Raw genomic sequence first — 14,503 nt, 5'->3', positions numbered from 1 at the left:
AAAGGGTAAAAACTTTGATATCACATTTAATGTACGTTAGATGCTTAACCTTGATTTTGTTTGTTTTGGAGTGTTGAGAGCAGTTGAACTATGCAGTATACGATTTTATCTAATGAAGCTTTGGAACAACTTCCACCAAAAGATTGGATGATGGGAAGAACCCAGATTTTGGTGATTGGGCATTCAACACGTGATCATGACATTACGAATCAGACAAACTAACCCCATTCTTGAGGAGATAAGATGAGCATGTTAAAGAAAGAAAAAGAGAGAGAGAAAAAAGAAAAAAACCCACTGACAAGAGAAGGTTGGACATATCAAACCATAGCAAGGCAAAGACTTAACGTCGCAAACTGGTGCCTGCCTGGGTGGGAACGACCCCAACCACACTTGCAAATTGCTGCTCTGCAGATGCATTGTGAACTTGCCGTGGTTGCACAATGCACAATGAAGGCCCTGAAGATACATACAGCGAGTCATCTGCAATGTGTGTTCAATGGTGTGGGTGGGGCTCGTGCAGCCATTGTGGCTGCCTTTAACGTGCACAGCTCGCTTGGTGAATCAAACCTGATTGCACGAACTGCTGCTACGAGGCCCCAAACTCTCCTGGGGCTGGATCTCTGGGTCACATATTGAGTCCTTTTCGTCTCCTTCAACCCAGTGTCATCTGCAACCCAGTTTCGGGCCCAAGCTCACACCTGCCAAGAGCTTCCTTTCTCTGCAGCTCAAGGAGCGCCTCGACTGTGTTTCCCGTTGGGTGCTGTTGGAAATATTTTGACAGATTATGACAAAGCTTGGTTGATGAGTTGATGAGGTGAAAAGAACAAACTGATTCGATTTTTTTTAAGGGCCGGATACAGATCCGGCCTATCAGTGGGATACAAAATGTAAACTGTTCAGCCTGGTGGAAGTATCGCTCTTGTGAGTGTCATTCTCGTTCATGATGGGATCTCTTGCAGATTTTTGTGCAAGTTTTAGAGGTTTTAAAAAAGATTTCCCAATAATCCAATTGTTTGGCGGTTCCCATCCTGCTGTGCACAATTTAGACCAGTGTTAAACATTAATGACGAATTAATGACTAAAACATTGTACGATCCTACAAGTTGTACGAACACATGTCCAAATACAGCAAAATGTAGGATACAAAATAGCAGAAAGAAAATGTAAACATCAATAGACAGTGGAAGGGGTAGAGTAGTTTGACAGTGGAAAAGTGGAATGTTGAGAAAAATGACATTGAGGAGGCACTACATTAATATTTGGCACACTTTTAATGGTGAGGGAGATCAGATGCAGAAGAACACAGACAGGAAGGTGTGGTGGTAAACAGTGTGCAGACATCGTGTGAAGCAAGGATTTCTGCCACTAGGCCGACATGGTGAGGTGCACAGCAGTGCTCGCAGGGCCATTTCCAAAGTACTTTGACATTAAGTCATTCATGCCAGGCTTGCTCTGAAGGGGTTGAATGTGGCACAAAGCAACAACAGCAATGAAACAAAGGCACATCAAGCCGAACGTCCGATCCACTTGGAAGCATTTGACGATAATTTTTCAAAAAAAAAAAAAATGTGCAAGGTTCTCCAACAGAAACTGCTGTTGTATTTTTTCCTCAACATCAACAGCAGCTAAATAAATAAAAATTCCAACAAGTGTGAATACTGTAATTGCCCTTTGACTTTCCTGTACTTGCTTCAAAGCTTCAAAATCAAAGGCAAGCTTCAAGATTGAAAAAAAAAAAAAATCAGAGGAGACACTTAAACATTCTGGATGACTAAATTCCTTCATATCATGGAGTAGAGTAACTGTAGGTTTCTCTTTCTCCAGAATGCTCAAGCATGCAATCAACTGCTCACGAAAAAGTGAAAAACCAATGTAGCGTTTCTGGCAACACAAACACATTATTATAAAGTGAAGATATAATTCCGAGTCAATAGAATGTCAACTCTTGCTTCGGTGGTCGTATGGCAGCTTAGCTGCAGGGGTAGCTATCATTTCTTGAAGCGCAACTGTGTCGCTGATGCAGTGCCCCTCTACCAGTACACACACTGGAACTGGTACTCATTTCGCCGACCTCGGAAGGATGATAGGCTGAGTCAACCCCCTGGTGTATTAATTCAGAGAGAGACAGAGACAGAGACACACTGAGAGACACACTGAGACACACACTGAGACACTTCACAGTGGCAATTCTTTTCTTCGTCCTTCTCCCCTCCCCCCTCCGCCCAACCCTATCGCCTCCCACCTCCACAATGTTAACCATTACACACCCCATCCCTCCAGTAAGCCCCTCGACTTTTCCTTTCTTTTTTCAGGCTCACCGTCCCCACACCATCCACCACAAAGGAATAATAATCGAATATATAAAGAAGAAAGTATGTTTGTGACTTGCAAAATCGAAGATTTTTCATCAAGTATATTGGTCAGTCGATTTTGTTATTGGGTGGTCGATCTAGTCGAAAAAAAAAATGAGATTTTTTTTCTACCCTTATTATCAGTATTTCCGTCGATATGTTGGGTAGTCGATCTAGTCAAAAAAATTAATTTGAGATTTTTTTTCTACCCTTATTATCAGTATTTCCATCGATTTGTCTGTCTGTCTGTGCTTGTTGGGTAGTTGATCCAGTCGAAAAATAAAAGAGATTTTTTTTCTACCCTTATTATCAGTATTTCGTCGATATGTTGGGTAGTCGATCTAGTCAAAAAAATTAATTTGAGATTTTTTTTCTACCCTTATTATCAGTATTTCCATCGATTTGTCTGTCTGTCTGTGCTTGTTGGGTAGTTGATCTAGTCGAAAAATAAAAGAGATTTTTTTTCTACCCTTATTATCAGTATTTCCGTCGATATGTTGGGTAGTCGATCTAGTCAAAAAAAAATTTTGAGATTTTTTTTTCTACTACCCTTATTATCTAATCAGTATTTCCATCGATATGTTTGTCTGTGTCTGTGCTTGTTGGGTAGTTGATCTAGTCGAAAAAAATCTCAAAAAAAACATTTTTGAGATTTTTTTTCTACCCTTATTGGCTGCTCTTAGAGCACCCTTATTCTGGACATTTCCATCTGTCTGTCTGTCCGCGAAACTTTGGTCAAGTTTCATGTATATCTGACTCATAGTCTCTGAGATATAACGAACTTCGTTTTTTTATTGTTTTCGACCATGGTTCATTCAAAGTCTATCTTCTCCAACAGTTTTCATAGGATCCGGCTGGAAATTTTTGACAATATGGCTGAATGTACTGCCCACAGTCGCACATGGCCCGATTTTTGATTTTCGAAAAAATAAATTTTTTATGATTTTTAAAAAATTTCAAAGTCCCGTTGCTAGGCAACGGTGGTGTCCATAGCAACGGTTTTCATTTGCACACAACTGGGTCATGGTATGAACCTACCAACCAAGTTTCATCGAAATCGCCATTGTATTAACGGAGCACTGGACCGAACAGAGGGACAGACAGACAGACAAACATCTTCTTCTTCTTCTTCTTCTTCTTCTTCTTCTTCTTCTTCTTCTTCTTCTTCTTCTTCTTCTTCTTCTTTCGGCTGCTCCCGTTAGGGGTCGCCACAGCGGATCATTGATCCGCATAGTGATTTGGCACATGTTTTACACCGGATGCCCTTCCTGACGCAACCCTGGTCGCCTCTTATGACACAGGGATATGGTTCACCTATTTTAACCGGGGTATACACCGGCCCAGTATACTGGTACTCATTCCGCCGACCTCGGAAGGATGACAGGCTGAGTCAACCCCATGGTGTATTAATTCAGTGGCCCAACGGGGCTTGAACTCAGGATCTTTTGGATCCCAAGCCGCTGCCTTAACCACTGCGCCAACACCAGGCATAACAGACAGACAAACATATCGACGGAAAAAGCGATTAGGGTAGAACAAATTTTTTTGAAACATTTTTTTTTCGACTAGATCGACTACCCAACAGACAAACATATCGACGGAAATACTGACAATAAGGGTAGATCAAAAAAAAAAATTTTTTTTCGACTGGATCGACTACCCAACAGACAAACATATCGACGGAAATACTGATAACAAGCTGATAACGGTAGGCGACATGGCTGCTCGCTCTAGATGGAAAGCTGGCTGACACGACTAGCCGATATTCATGTAGATGCTATCAATCAATTTAGCACAATAAATATGATTATCACAGCCCTCTTAGTTTGCGCCCAGAAACCCGCCTTGTGAAATTTCAGGCATGTTTCCAAAGAGACTCTAACAAATGGCAGCCCTGGTAATTCCATTTATCTCTTCGCTAAAGATTTTATTTTTTTATATGATGCTGTAAGACATTCTCCTTGGGCACAAAAAAACAGGTCCCTCGGAGGTCCAGTTTCGGAGGTATTTTTTTTTTGTACATTCCACAATAAGTGTACGATGTACGATAAAGTATTTTAGCTGTTGCTAAGCAACGGTAGCTGTTGCTAAGCAACAAGGTGTGCAAAGTAACCATTCATTTTTGTGTACATTAAGCCACATTGTACACATTTCACCCAAGTTTCATCAAAATCAGACTCCTTCTCTTAGAGATATTCGCAATTAACCGTTTCTGAAATGTTCGACATGTACTCGCCCAAAACCAATCTCCTCTTACAAATATTTTTTGTTTGGGCTGCAAATTGGCATGAAGGGAGCAAGATAGATTGCGCACAGAACTCTAAGCTTCGATTTTTCGATTTCTTTTTGATTTTTTTCGATTTTTTGACCACTTTAAATGGCCGTTGCTATGCCGTTGCTGGGGCCCGGGGTCCCATATTCGAAAGCACACGATTCCCAGAAATATTGGTCCTACCGACCAAATTTCATTGGAATCGGTTGAGTGGTTTAGCCCCTAGACTTGACCAAAGTTTCGCGGACAGACAGACAGATGGAAATGTCCAGAATAAGGGTGCTCTAAGAGCAGCCAACTCTAGCGAGCAGCCAATTAAATGCTACCTCAAAAATATACAATATATAATATTTGATTATAATATTTTAAAATTATTCATGAATTGAAACATTTCTTATTAGTTATTTATTTATTTCTTGGCTGCTCTGAGAGCACCCTTATTCTGGACATTTCCATCTGTCTGTCTGTCCGCGAAACTTTGGTCAAGCTTCGGGGCTAAACCACTGAACCGATTCCAATGAAATTTGGTAGGTAGGACTAATATTTCTGGGAATCGTGTGCTTTCGAATATGGGACACCGGGCCCAAGCAACGGCCCTTTAAAGTGGTCAAAGAATCAAAAAAAAAAATCGAAAAATCGAAGCTTAGAGTTCTGTATGCAATCTATCCAGCTCCCTTCATGCCAATTTGCAGCCCCAACAAAAAATATTTGTAGGAGGAGATTGGTTTTGGGCGAGTACATGTCGAACATTTCAGAAACGGTTAATTGCGAATATCTCTAAGAGTAGGAGTCTGATTTTGATGAAACTTGGGTGAAATGTGTACAATGTGGCTTAATGTACACAAAAATGAATGGTTGCTATGCACACCTCCGTTGCTAAGCAACCGCTAAAATACTTTATCGTACATCGAACACTTATTGTGGAATGTACAAAAAAAACAATACCTCCGAAACTGAACCTCTGAGGGACCTGTTTTTTTTGTGCCCAAGGAGAATGTCTTACAGCATCATATAAAAAAAATAAAATCTTTAGCGAATAGATAAATGGAATTACCAGGGCTGCCATTTGTTAGAGTCTCTTTGGAAACATGCCTGAAATTTCACAAGGCGGGTTTCTGGGCGCAAACTAATAGGGCTGTGATAATCATATTTATTGTGCTAAATTGATTGATAGCATGTACATGAATATCGGCTAGTCGCGTCGGCCAGCTTTCCATCTTGAGCGAGCAGCCATGTCGCCTACCGGCTTGTTTGTTTTGTTTTCCACATCTTGTAGAGATGAAGAATCCTAGGATCCGAGTCCTAGAATATATTATTACCTTCGCATTCTGCAAAAGGTTATGTTTTGGTCGCTGTGTATTTATTTATTTGTGAATATGTGTGTTTGTTTGTTATTCGCATAACTCAGAAAATATTAAACCGAATTGCATGAAATTTGGTGGGATGATTCGTGAGTATCCAACGACGATTTGATTAGATTTTGGGAGCGATCGGGTCAAAGGTCAAGGTCAAGGTCATGAAAAGGTCAAAAACACTCTTTTGAGCATAACTTCCTTCATAATACAGCTATCGACATGCAACCACCGCCATATTGTTCCAGAACGAGATACCTTTCGAATATGTCGTGTCGGATTTAACGTAACGTCATCGGAAGTGCGTCTAAATGACGTCACAAGATAATGTAAATTTTCAATTTTCGATCTCATCAGTTTTGATCATACCGTTTTGTAGGACTTACCTTAAGGACATCACACACCAAATTTGACTTCGATCGGACTGACCGTTATGACGTCATTGACGTTTGAACATGACGTTTTTCAATTGTGGCTAAAATGTCCTGATATTTTACATTCAAATATCTATATAATTTATTAAGCAAAGTCTCCCAAATCCAGGCATGAGGATCAGTACCAAAATATCTGTTTATTGATGTACAGGTTTTGCCAATTAACTCAGTAGTCAAGGTCAAGGTCACACTCAAGGTCAAAATATACTTGTCGGCATAGCTTCAGATCTAATAGAGCTATTGACATGAAACCAACGTTTAAACGTTCAGTGAACTACGAGCTTTCAGAATGGTAGTCCCCAATTGGACGTGACGTCCCCGGAAGTGCGTCAAAATGACGTCAAAAGACGACGTCATTTTTCAACTTTTTAATTTTTCAGTGGTTACACACCAAATTTGATGTCAATCGGACGTCATTGACGTTTGTGACGTCATTGACGTTTTAAAATGACGTTTTTCAAATGTGTCCAGAAAAAAGTTGCGGCGGCGAAGGTATTGCGCTCTACCGAGTGCCCGTTCTAGTTTCACTGTTTTTTTGTGTACGACTTTGTCACTACTTTTGCTATTGATTCAAAATTTCGTTTACTAATTGTGTGCATTTATTTTCAGTGCTGAGCCATGTCCAAGAAACGCAAGCGGAATGATGACTATGTTCGATATGGTTTCACTTGCATGACAGAAAAAGATGGAACTCAGAGACCACAGTGCATATTATGCAGCACAGTATTTACAAATGCAAATCTCAAACCTTCAAGACTTGATGAACATTTTAATAATCGGCACGGGGGTGCGAAGTCAGGAAATGATTTCAATACCTTGAAGATCAAAAGGAGACGATTTGATCGTGGTGGTACCTTACCAAAGCAGGGATTTGTACCGATTGAGAAGCCATTGTTGCAAGCATCTTACCAAGTTGCATTTTTGTGTGCCAAGAAAAAAAAGCCTCATACAGTTGCTGAAGAATTGGTGAAACCTTGTGCACTAGAAATGGCAAAAACAGTACTGGGGACTGAGGCAGAAAAGAAACTAAGGCAAGTACCCTTGTCAAACGACATTATCTGTTCCAGGAGTCGTGACACGAGTAAAGACATCTTGCAGCAGGTGATTGCCGATATCAAAGCCAGTCCTATCAAAGTGAGTCTTCAGTTAGATGAGTCAACAGACGTCAGTTTTTGTAGTCAGTTATTAGTATTTGTGCGGTATGTGAAGGAGAAAGAAGTGGTGGAAGAATTCTTGTTTTGTGAACCATTGACAACAACCACAAAAGCAATTGATGTGTTCAATATCGTCAAGGATTTCTTCTTGAAGCACGGGATGACTCTCGACATGTGTGGTTCACATTGCACCGATGGAGCTCCTGCCATGCTTGGAAACAAATCAGGCTTTTCTGCCCGTGTGAAAAAGGAGCTGCCTCATGTCACAGTCACCCACGGTGTGTTGCATCGCCATGCCCTTGCAGCTAAGTCATTACCAGAACAACTGAAAAAATGTGTTGTCAATTGTTGCGAGTGCAGGAAACTTTAACAGAGGACAAGCCTTGAATCACCGTCTCTTCAAAGTTTTTTGTGACGAAATTGGAGCTGAACACAATGTTCTTCTTTACCACACAGAGGTGAGGTGGCTATCCCGTGGCCGAGTGCTTACTCGTGTTTTCGAACTGCACAAAGAAATCCAGCAGTTTCTTAGACAGGGAGGCAGTGGCATAGCGGAGCACTTTGAAAATGAGAAGTTCATTTTGTCCCTGGCATACCTGGAAGATATATTCAGCCACCTCAACGAGTTGAACACCTCCATCCAGGGTACAGGGATGAACATGATCACAGCCAGGGAAAAGATGTCTAACTTCACTAATAAACTTCCAATCTGGATAAATCGCATTGGGTCTGGAAACTATGCAAATTTTCCAAAGCTTGATGAAGTTTCTAATGCAGAAAATTTATTACTCATTGTGACTGAAATGAAAGAACATTTGCAGGTGCTGAGTCAGTCCTTCCAGGGATACTTTCAGCATGGAGAGGTTTCTGTTTCACAGGGATGGATGCAGGACCCATTTGTTTTCAACCAAGATTTCATGGATGATAATGACGAAATGAAAGAAGATCAAGTTGAGATGAAAGCCAGTCATAAAATCCAAATGGAGTTTGATTCGACGCAGTTAGATACCTTCTGGTGTGCACAACTCAACACATTCCCCCAGTTAGCAGAGAGAGCTTTGGAGGTCCTTGTGCCATTTGTGACTACCTACTTATGTGAAACTGGTTTTTCAACTCTCGTACACATCAAAACCAAGGCCAGGAATCGGATGGATGCAAGTGATGACATGCGTGTGGCTATCTCAAAAAAAGAACCTCGTTTCAGCATGATCATTGATGAAAAACAACAATAAATAAATAAACTAATGTCACCCGCAGCGTGACCCGTATCTTGCCAAAAGGTGACCACGTGTGACTTCTTTAAGGTCATACTGAGGTGAACAGAGCTGTATCCACCAGGAGCAACTCCTTGAGGAATATCTGCCTACGAGAGATTCCGATGAGAATCGTTCTACAGAGTAACCATGAAAAATATGTGTTTGCCTCATAACGTCACCAAATGACGTCATAATGTCTCAAGCTTGACATATCTAGAAAGCACTCATCAAGGTGTTCAATTTGAGGTACTACACAATATGGTTCCTAAAACTTGAAAATTTGACCTTGGGGTCAAATATGTTTGACCTCAGGCGCTAACCATGAAGGTCAAGGCCAATCGCCACCAAAAACTAATCAGCTAAGCACCAGACCATATACTACATTCCCATAAAGTGTGGAGACGATTCGATTAAAATTACTCAAAAAATAAGGGTTTCGTCGACTCCCCTGATTTGCGACAAAGTGACCTTGACCTTTGACTTTCAAAATTTTATGCGCTGAAAGAGACCTCTATAGGCCTCTGATATGCGAAGTTACAAAAATTTCCAATGATAACTGTGCTCTGCAGAGTGATTTATACGTGATTACAGACAAAAAAAACAAAAAACAAATGAAGGTCAAGGCCAATCGCCACCAAAAATTAATCAGCTGAGCGCCAGACCGTGAACTATATTCCCATGAAGTTTGAAGACGATCCGATCAAAATTACTCAAAAAATAAGGGTTTCGTCGACTCCCCTGATTTGCGACAAAGTGACCTTGACCTTTGACCTTGACCTTCAAAATTTTATGCGCTGAAAGGGACCTCTATAGGCCTCTGATATGCGAAGTTACAAAAATTTCCAATGATAACTGTGCTCTGCAGAATTTTTTATACGTGATTACAGACAAACAAAAAAAAAACATACAAGCTCACTAACATATCTTGCAAAAACTTCGTTTTGGCAAGATAACAAAAGAGCCATTAGTAATATGTCTGATTGTCGGTGTACTGTGTAAGTACAGTTGTACTTGAAAGGCTATTTTTGTATTCAGTATATTTGTATGTATTCAACACATTGTATAAATAATTATATTCATTACATTGTATTTCATATCAATTATTATAATTTCATTTATTTCCGTAAGTCATTTTAGACAGGGGGTACGGGGAAATATTATGAAAGTTCAAGGGGTATGAGCACATAAAAAGGTTAAGAACCACTGATCTAGAGAATAGTCGAGGGCTATGTTTGGATAATAAAAATTGAAGAATTAAAAAAAAATTCAATCAGATAATGGGCCTTAAGGCCTCGATTGGGTCTTGTGCTTATATACTGCCAAGTTTTCTTTTTCCGGGAGCGATTGAATAATATGTATTGTGAAGATTGTATGTTAAGTTTGCAGTGATTTGTTGTCAATAACACAATTAATTATAGTGTTCATACGTGCGCCTGTTTTTGAAAGATTTCTTTGCACAGGTATATGATAACACCTCCGTATTCAGGCCTCGAGTGAGTATGTTCTTATACACTGCCTGGGATTTTTCCAGGAGTGATCAAGTAATATGTTTTATGAAGATCGTATGTTGAGGTTGTAGTGATTAGTTGTATTTACAAAATAAAATTAATAAAAAGAAGTTACAAGAAGGAAAAGCAGTCCAAGTGCATTTTGAAATGCCCAAGATTGGTAATTCACATGAAACCATAAGTCAATATTCAACAATTTGTCATGGAGGAAATATTTAAATACAGTACATATTTCATTGAATTTCTCTGGGAAACTTTGGGTACTTCATCTCGTTATACGTAATCCAAGAAGTGTGTGTTTGTATGTTTTTATGTATGTTTATTTGTGTTTCTTTGGGTTTGTTTGTGCGCTTGTTACCTCCACCACCGAAGGTCGACACAGGTTGTTTTCATTCCTGTTTGTTTGTTTGTCTGTCTGTGAGCAGGATATTAGAAAATGTTATGGACGGATTCAGACAAAACTTCGTGGACAGGTTGGATGTGTGACAAGGATGGGAAATGATTCGATTTTGGTGAAGATCCGAATCCAGCCATTCCGTTCTAGTTAATCTGTCTATAATAATAAATGTGTGTGTGTGTGTGTGTGTGTGTGTGTGTGTGTGTGTGTGTGTGTGTGTGTGTGTGTGTGTGTGTGTGTGTGTGTGTGTGTGTGTGTGTGTGTGTGTGTGTGTCATTGTATGTCTCCTACATAACTCCAAAGCCATAAAACTTAGCAGCCCAAAACTTTGCACGCATACTAAGGGAACTCAAAGGGTTTGCACGAATGAAAGCTGGGTATTTGGGTAAATTTGAACACCCCTTTTGAAGATAATTAATGTAGTGCTCATCATGAAAAACAAAAAAAAGCCTTACCAAGATCGTGGCACACCATTTTGTTAAGACCGCTTTCACCTCACAGGGATCTTATGCCACAATTTTGTTTTGGCCTGCTCAAATATTTGTTTGTTTGAGATGCTACTCCTTTGAGCTCCCAAGGATAATCGTGATGAAACATTATAGGATCACTTGTTTTTACCACAATCCACAATACTGTGGGTTTTCAAGTAATTTTCTCACAATTCATAACTTATAAACACACGAGCCACCACCTGTCACCATCTCCAATGGTAGATCCATGTATACAACTAGCAAAGGTACCCAGAGTTGCAACTAGCAAAGAACACATAAATTGTTTGTTTTTCCAACTCTAGAGCAGCCCACATATAGTTGACCATGTGAAAAACACGGAGAAGACAGATGTAAGCAAGCTACTGCCCCACACGTGCCGTAACGATTCCAAAACTTCTTCTTTTTCACGTTTCTGACTATCACTGAATGGGTGGTTGATCTGGCTTTGATGTAATGATTTTGTTTAATCTGTACGACTTGTAATTTTCAAACTACAGTCTATGGGAACTAATAACGGCCTTAGTTTGAAATGCAGCAATTGTCCCGATCACCCGAGATTATCACAACTTGATGAAATGAGATATTCAAAATCTGTTTTGTTGTCAGACAATCAGAACACACTCTCTAAACAACTACAGTATATGGGTATATGGATCAAAATTGCTTGTTTTAAATTTTTCACAGGGTGTATATATATATATATACATTTGGAGAAGTTAGCGAGATGGTAACCTTTCTTCTCCAAACCCTTGTTTCACTCTTGAGAGTTACATCATAAGATGAGCAGTCTCTCTCTATCGAGTGCAGCCTGTGGCTGCTGGTTGCATCATTGGTTGGGATGCAGCTATGCTGCTGATGCAGTGTCCCCCTTACCAGTACACTGGTACTCATTTTGCCGACCTCAGAAGGATGACAGACTGAGTCAACCTCCTGGTGTATTTTAATTCTTTGGCCAATGGGGCTTGAACTCAGGACCCTAGGATCCCAATAGGATCCCAAGCCGCCACCCTAACCACTAAGCCAACACCAAGCTTACAAGATGAGCAGTAAAATTACCTTTAAAATGATCTGTAGGTTGTGTTTGTACCATTTTCAGTTTTTGAATAATTAGCAATGAATGCATTTGAGAGGTAACGTGACTCCTTCATCGCCTAACTTACCAATCATTGTGACGTCATAATTAAGTTCTTTTTTCACATCTGATACCTTTAAACCTCTTTATTTTCATTGAATAATACACTTGAACACTGCATAAACACAAATCGCCTTCATAATACTTCCATGAATCATGATGTATATCGATATATAGCATGAGTGTGTGTGGCATGTGAGAGGGACAGTGATAGGACCTGGGACCATAGCCTAAGAGTAAAGAAGGGGAGATTTAAGATGGTAGTAAGGCAGTGGTCTTTCACTTTGAGAGTAGTTGATGCATGGAATCCAATCCCTGGAAAGGTAGTAACAACAAAAACAGTAGATAAGTTTAAATTGGAATTAGATAGGTACCCATAAGCCTTGGAGATAGAAAGGTATGGGGATATTTGCAGGACTTTTAGGTAGCTCGAGTATGGATGGGTGATTGTGGGCATCTGCGGAATGTTGTCTCTAGGGAGTCTTAAGGGGTGTGTGATTGATGTGTGTTCCCACCCACCACCTTCTCCCCTGAAAAAAAAAATAGCTTTTTCTTTTTTATTGAAATAACAAGAAAATACCACCCATCACTTTCCTTAAGAGAATACTAAGAGAGAGGTGGGAGGGGAGATATAGGAGGGGTTGGGGGAGAAAGCGGAGAGGGGGGGAGAGTGAAGATGAGGAGTGATGAGGGTTGGGTAGCAAGAAGGGGTGAGGGTAGGGAAGGCAGCATGAGGAAAGAAAGGCAGACGTGCGGTGGAGTGTTAATTACGATTCAAACTGTCTCATCAAAATGATTCTGCATAGAATAACAGTGAAGATGGAAACAAAATAATGTCTGAAATATATTTTATACTAATCATACTATAACCACTGCCCAGACACGTCTGGAGACAAACACCGTCCGAGTTGAGGGTATTGGAGGAACGCACCAGTTTATAATCCTTCGGGTTTTGCACCGGCCCAAGTCGTTGGGAGTTTTTAAAGTACAGGCAGTTGCAAGATCCTGTGGCCAAACTGAGAAAGTTATCCAACTCTGTTGTGCATTGGCACACTTCCAAGTATTTTCAGCTTATTTTATAAGCTTTGTGGGCTATTTTAGGTAACAATCCTTATCTCTCAAACACAATTAATGTAAACATGACCCGATCAACATTGCTGCTTATGGATTATGTATATGTGCACCAAGCATTCTGGAGCAGATGACATCATTTTGAAAGTCCTGTACTGTCGTTAACCAGTTGACGAATAACATTTATTTCAACAAGAACATTTGTCAGTTGAGTGTATTGTACAACTTGATGCAAAATTAAAAATACGTCTAAGCAAAAACAAACAAAACTGGTAGGGGAGCACTCGGTAGAGTGCAAAACCTCTGCCGCCAATACTGCTAGGTCACTCAAGTGAACCTGATATCCTATTCATTCAATTTGACATCAACAGTGCTCACAGAGTTATAGTTTGCAACTTTCCCTTTTACTTTTAACTTTTACATACTCAATTCATTCGTCATAACTCGATTCCTTGAGACAGAAATTGATTTTACATGGGTATATCCACCTGAAGTTCCAAAATCAGCCGCAATTATAATTTTGGCATTTTTTTGTTGGAAATCACTTATAACATGTAGAAATGCAAAAAAAAAAAATCGAAATTTTGTTGAAAAAAAAGTTGCAAAATTTTCTGTTTTTTTTTTTTTCTCTAACAAATTTATTTTTGGGGGGGTTGGAAATCACTTAAAACATGTTGAAATGCAAAAACAAAAATTCAAATATTTTTTCAAAATGGCCGCCATAGCGGCCATATTGGACTTTGGACCAAGTCCAAAATCTAATGGCATGATCCTTGGACCATACCTAATCCCCCCACCAAGTTCCGTCGAAATCCGTCGAGGAGTTTTTCCGTAATACTGTTCACAAACAAACAAACAAACAGACAGGGGTGAAACCAGTAACCTCTGTCCATCTTCGATGGTGGAGGTTAACTAGAGGGGGAGCACTCCGGAGAGTGCAAAACCTCCGCCGCCAATACTGCTGGGTCACTCAAGTGAACCTTATATCTTATTCATTAAATATGATGTCAACAGTGCTGAGAGTTGTAGTTCTTTTCTCCAACATTTTTTTTTGGGGGGGGGGGGTTGGAAATCACTTAAAACAT

The 14,503-nt window shown here is 40.0% G+C and overlaps 1 long non-coding RNA gene across 1 annotated transcript in view; it reads right to left on the bottom strand.

Annotated features, from left to right (window-relative positions):
• Nucleotides 1-1,069: 1,069 nt before the first annotated feature.
• LOC147023078 (uncharacterized) overlaps nucleotides 1,070-14,503 on the bottom strand; it is a 105,107-nt gene continuing 91,673 nt past the window's right edge. The window contains exon 5 of the long non-coding RNA XR_015060015.1: nucleotides 1,070-1,452. This is a non-coding gene — a long non-coding RNA (uncharacterized LOC147023078). The remainder of the gene's footprint in view (nucleotides 1,453-14,503) is intronic.

Source organism: Eptatretus burgeri, chromosome 7 (assembly GCF_056783735.1).
Source record: "Eptatretus burgeri isolate ZD-2024b chromosome 7, Ebu_testis_v1, whole genome shotgun sequence".
NCBI lineage: Eukaryota > Metazoa > Chordata > Myxini > Myxiniformes > Myxinidae > Eptatretus > Eptatretus burgeri.
Note: the sequence above shows the minus strand (reverse complement) of the source record. Positions and strands in the feature narration are given on the sequence as shown.